Below are 6,572 nucleotides of genomic sequence, written 5' to 3' on the forward strand. Positions count from 1 at the left end.
AAGGGAACTGGGAGTCAAAACTACCTTTAATAGAATTAACCTACAATAACAGTTATCAGGCCAGAATAAGAATGGCTCCGTATGAAGCATTATATGGAAGAAAGTGTCAAACGCCGCTGTATTGGGATGAGGCCGGCGAGAGGGTAGTGTTGGGTCTGGATATAGTAAACCATACTATGGGCTTGGTGGCCAAAATCTGAGACAGAATGCAAGCAGCGCAAAGCCGGCAAAAGAGTTATGCTGACCTGTGACAAAGAGACTTGGAATTTGCGGTGGGGGACCATGTATTCCTCAAGGTGTCGCCACTGAAGGGGGTGCTGAGGTTCGGGAAGAAGGGAAAGCTCAGTCCAAGATATATTGGAACATTTGAGGTGTTGGATCAGGTTGGGAAACGAGCATACCGACTTGCCCTACCACCCAACCTGTCGGGGGTTCATAATGTGTTCCATGTATCCATGCTTAGAAGGTACCTCTCTAACCCTTCTCATATAATTAGCCATGAGATGGTGCAGTAGACACCAGATCTATCCTACAAAGAACGATCGAAACATATCCTTGATCGTCAAGTCCGAAAACTGAGGAACAAGGAGATCAAGATGGTGAAGCTCTTATGGGGAAATCAGTCGATGGATGGGGCTACCTGGGAAACCTAACAAGATATGCGCAACCGATACCCTGAAATATTTGGAAAGTTAAATTTCAGTGACAACTTTTTTTTTATAGAGGGGGACAATTGTAAGGTCCCCCAAGCATTAGATATGAAATTTAAGTAAAAATAAAAATTGATAAATTAAGATTCCATGAGTGACAATAAGGGAAAATTATTCACTAATTTTTTTTACGAAATTTTGGAATTTTAAATGAACCAATACGACATCATGAACCAATTTAATAAAGGAATTTAAATGGGAGTTGAGGAATTATAACTACCCAGAGGAACGGATTAATTGCCCTAAGTAATAAGACCTAGGTATAAAAGCCCCACACCCAGCCATTGTGCCCGTTATCGCCGTCACTTCTTCCTCTTCGATCCCGTTGGTCTTAGTATGGATTTTGTAAAGACTCACCTTGTACTAACTAAACTGTAAGGTCGGACCGTCACATTATGCTGTGCTAAGCTATCCCCATGACCATCACTAAGTCTAGATGCGGAAGCTGTACTAATTAAAATTTTGCTAAACTATTATCTTTTCTTTATTCTACGGGTGCTAAGGGGTGTAATCTAAACTATTCATGTCATTATTACCTCCCCTTATGGTCAAGGAACTTAACTAAGGGTTTCTGGCTGATATCAGGCCTCCCAATCGATCCACGGATCGATTAGAATGGCCTAATCGATCCGTGGATCGACCCAGCATGCTACTGTATGCGGAACTTAGGTTGGATCGATCCAGTGATCGATTCAGCACGCTACTGTGCTCGGGCAATATTCTGGATCGATCGACTGATCGATCCAGACTGGCCAATCGATCCAGTGATCGATCCCAGGGCTTTCTGTTCACGACAGAAGGCATCCGGATCGATCGGCTGATCGATCTAGGAGCTTACTGTTCTCGGTACAAACTTCTCAATCGATCGACCGATCGATTGAGAAGCCTCCAATCGATCGGCCGATCGATTGGGGTTTCTGATTTCGTACCAACACTCTGATTTCAGCACTGTTTCGTGCCAGGATCACATATATAAGTTCTAAAAAAATTGGAAAACATTCTAATATCACACAACTAATGTTCTAAGCATGATAGGGTGCATGATTCACTAATTCATAGCATTTACATACTAAGGTGCGGAATAATAAAATGCTAAAAAGTTCTAATGCTTAAAACAAAGCTCGCTGAAATTTCCTAAGATCTTTATTCCAAGTTCCATCCACACACATCTTCATCGCATTGCCCTCCAGCCTCCGCTAGTCCATCTTTCCTTTACCTTTATCTGCAGTATAAGGAAAAGTATCTGTAAGCTTGAGAGCTTAGTAAGAAACCATCTACCTCACTAAAACATGCAAATGATGCAATTTTATGATTTGAAAACATGCTAGTTGAAATATGCGCTTGTTAGTTAGAGCCCTAGAGCCAATCATTTGATGATTGTATGGACTCATGTATATCATATTCTTGTATATTAATAAAGGCATTTGTTTGGTTATTATACTTATTTGTATTAGTGCCAAATAGACTAAGTATAATAGCGTCCTTGAGTAGAGGGTTCATACCTATATCAATCGATTAGTTGAATCGATAGTGAGATGATATAGGGAACACTACTCTAAATCATTCCTAGTCGAGTATTAACATTCAGGGACAATGTTAATGCAATAAGACTAGCATGTAGGTCAGTTCGATGACTTGATCTCACAAGTCATGGATATAGAGATATCAAGCTGACACATGGGTATACATTGGAGAATGTATACTGAATGACCCGCCATGAGAAAGTATCATGGATCGTTATATGAGTGTCATATACTTTCTCATGTGGCTATTAGTATGACTATTAGTCCTTAGACCTGAAGTCACCATGGATCCCTACATAAGGAGTTATGTACTTTAGTTTCGTCAAACGTCACCCGTAACTGGGTGGACTATAAAGGCGATTACTTGGTATTGAACGAATTATGCAGAGGGATGTGAGTGATGTAGATGGGATCTATCCCTCCCATATGACGGGAGCGACATCGGTATTCTTGATAGAGTGAGACCACTAAGTGCATGGTCATGCCCAAATGAGTCAACATTAGATGTTGAGCTCATTTGATCGAGTGAGTCTACTTGGAGTTCAAGATTTAGATTGATTAGAGGATGACACGGTCTATGCCTCACATTGATCAATCTAGATGTCTAGGATAGAAGGACAATGTCACATATTGTGAGGAGTCACAATTAGTAGTCACAAGGTGATGTCGGATCTCGACATTCTTGTAACTTGGGTAGTAATGATGTGTTGCTAGATACCGCTCATTACTTATGCTCCTAAATGGGTTTAGGGCATTGCCAACGTTACAAGAACCTATAGGGTCACACACATAGGACAATTAGATGGAGATTAGGTTCATATGATGAACCAAGAGGATTAGATTCATTTGATGAATCAAATTGGATTATGAGTAATCCTAATTGGGCTAACTTGAGTTCGACTCAAGTTGATTCATGTATTTAATGAGTCTAATTTAGATTATGACTTATTAAATCAATTTAATTTAATGAATTTGATTCATTATATTAAGTTGGCTCGAATCAAATGGTTGGATTAGATCAACCATGGTAGAGATTGGGTCAAGTTGGACTTGACTAGAGAAGGAAGACCAAAGGTCAATTTTGACTTGACCTTTTGCCACCTCATTGGTGAGTTGGCATTAGGTGGACCAATGATGATGTTCCACATCATCATGGTGTGCCACCTCATGGAAGTTACAAAGCCATTTTCTTATTAACTCCACATTAATTGCATTTAATGGGGAGTTACTCTTGTGGAGAAAGTGGCCGGCCACTTTGTGAATGGATGTGAATTCATTTTCATTCAAGTGTGGTGCATCTTCTTCCTTCTTCCTCTCAAGCTCTCCCTCTCCCTCTCCTCCTTGCTTGGCCGAATCTCACCAAGGTGCTAGCACACCTTTGTGTGAGGTTTTCTCCACCCTCGTGTCCTTGTGGATACTAGAGGACCCGCGCTTGACGGTCTAGAGATCCGCAACTCCTTGGACGAGCGGGATAAGCGAAAGACACGCTGAAGGTATAACCCTTATCTAGTGTAGATCTAAAGGTTTTACAAACTCGTATAAGAAAAGGTTTTTGAAAAGTTTTGTTTACGAATCTTTGCCGGATCTCGGTTGGGTGCTTCGGGGTTTCCGTGAAGCGAGATAACCCAACAGTGGTATCGAGCCACGTGCAAAGACTTATACGAGTTCGTTTATATTTTTATGAAAATAAACCTTCTGTAATTTTCTGTAAAATTGAGTTTTAGAGTTTTATGAGTAATTTTTCCGTAGAAGCTGAAGTGTCTCGCAGGCTTCGGCTACCGGAAAGTTTTCTTTAAACGGCTTCGTTTGCCCCAAATCCATTTGGGACAGCGGGTCGGTGCCATTAGATCGCAAAGGAGCAACTCACGATGGTTAGATCGTGGTGGGGCATAACCCTAACCCCGCAAGGGAATTTGCTTCGATTGCACGAAATCGCTAAAACGAACCAGCCGGAAGATTTTCCAAGCAATGTCTCGACCAAATCTTTTTGGGACAGCGGGTTTAGGCTGTTGGATCGCAATGGAACCCTCGCGATGGTTGGCTCCGGGTAGGGGCGCTGCCCTTGGGCCCCGCAAGGGATCCGTTTCGCGATTGCGCCCAAAGCTAAACGGGACCGCCGGGAAATTTTATTCATAAAAATTGTAAAAAAATTATTTTAAAATTATAGAAAATTATGAAAAATATATAATTTTGAATTATATATTAATTTGTGATAGTCATGGCCCAAAGCCCAATATGATTAGTTGTGTTGTAATTCATAATACGGCCTGCGTGCCGTTATGTGTTTGCGAGTGTTGTATTATATTCGCGACCTGCGCGTCGTGCCTTCTCTTATTTTCTTGTTGTAAATTAGATTTAGACTCGAATGTAACTCGAGTTCCAAATTGTAATGTACAAATTGGAGCGGTGGAGGGTCCACACGAGACGGAGTTCCGAGGCGGGCACGAGCAACACAAGGTGGTCAAAGGGAGGAGCTTGAAGAAGCTGTTGACCCTAGGTTGACCAATCGATCTTCTCATTGGCTTGAGAAGATCGTAGTAGGGCCATGACTAAATCACAAATAGATTAATTAATTGCTTGTGTATGTGATGCATATTTAATAAGTAGTTAATTAATTAGTGCCTTACGATTAGATTAGATCTAAGTCGTGCACATGATGCATCCTTGCGATTAGATTAGATCTAAGTCATGCACAAGATGCATCCCTTTTCGATTAGATTAGATCTCAATCGACTCAACTCTAATGCCTAACCGTGCCGTGATACCTATCACTACCTCGATCACATGTATTGTTGAATCTGCCAAAGCAGAGCAATACATATTATCTTGGTAGGGTACGGAGGGACAATCTTGGTCCCGTCTATCAATGCATGAGTGAATACAAACTCAATTAGATTGAGTATTCATAGTTACTCGGTTGGATCGAGTCAACTATAGGCATTCTTCCAATAGTTGGAAAGATAGGTCAATATCACATCTATATTAACTCTCGGGCGTATTAGCCAAAGCTAACTCGAGTTTTAATATAAATGCGGATATTGATTCTATAAACAAGAGTTGCATAGAGATGTAATTGGTAATCGTTACCTACCGATCATACTAAGTCTTGGGCGTATTAGCCAAAGCTAACTCAAGGGTTAGTATGATGTGGATCTTGTCCCACAGAATTATAGAATTCATGGGAGCATCATTTAATTAAAGACCTAATTAAATGATTTTAAAGAATATGATATTTATTTCTGCAAATTTTACATTGTAGATAACCATGACGTCGAACACGAATTCCTTCTCCTGCGATCTGTCCTTGAGAAGGACAAACTCAACGGAGCGAATTTCCTGATACGGAACTTGAGAATAGTTCTCACCGAGGACGTTATGTCGTTGGAGCAGCCCATTAGGAGGCTCCTCCTGCCAATGCCCCATGAGCCGACAAAGATGCTTACAAGAAGCATCAAGGCGACGCATTAGATGTGTCCTGTCTAATGCTCACGACCATGAACTCGAGCTGAAGCAACATGAGTTGATGGGCGCTTTTGATATGGTTGAGCATCTTCACCAACTATATCAGGGACAAGCGAGTCATGAGAGATTTGAGATCTCGAAGGCACTGTTTCATTGCAAGATGTCAGACGGGGCTCCTGTAGGTCCTTATGTACTCAAGATGATTGGGTACATAGAGAACCTACAAAGACTGGGGTTCCCACTTGGCCAAGAGCGCCATTGACTTGATCTTGCAGTCCTTGCCGGATAGCTATAATCAATTCGTTCTCAACTATAACATGAACGAGATTGACAAGCCACTGCCCGAGCTACTTAGTATGTTACGAACTGCTGAGAATAACCTTAAGAAGGTTAAGCCCATTCTGATGGTCCAGAAGCACAAGGGCAAGGGCAAGCCCAAAGGTAAGGGAAAGTCCCAAACCAAGGGCAAAGGCAAGGCCAAGCCCAAAGGAGGGTCGCAAGGATGCTACACTTCCCTGCGTCGACGGCAAGACCTGGAAGAGGCGCAAGGTATACTTTGAGGATCTTAAGAAGAAGCAAGTGAGACTTCCACTTGGTATATATGTTATAGAAGTCAATCTATCTATTTCTACATCATGGGTATTAGATATCTGGATGTGCTTCTCACATTTGTCTTGATGTCTGAGGAGAAATAGCGAGCATTGGCAAAGGGCGAGGTGGACCTACGAGTAGGCAATGGAGCACGGGTTGCTGCTGTTGCTGTAGGAACTTATCATCTATCTCTGGGCTTGTACTAGATTTAGATGATTGTTGTTATGTGCCTCTTACTAAGAACATAGTTTCAGTTTCTTGTTTAGACAAGAAAGGATACTCTTTT

The sequence above is a fragment of the Zingiber officinale genome, chromosome 3A (assembly GCF_018446385.1).
Source record: "Zingiber officinale cultivar Zhangliang chromosome 3A, Zo_v1.1, whole genome shotgun sequence".
In the NCBI taxonomy this organism is placed as follows: domain Eukaryota; kingdom Viridiplantae; phylum Streptophyta; class Magnoliopsida; order Zingiberales; family Zingiberaceae; genus Zingiber; species Zingiber officinale.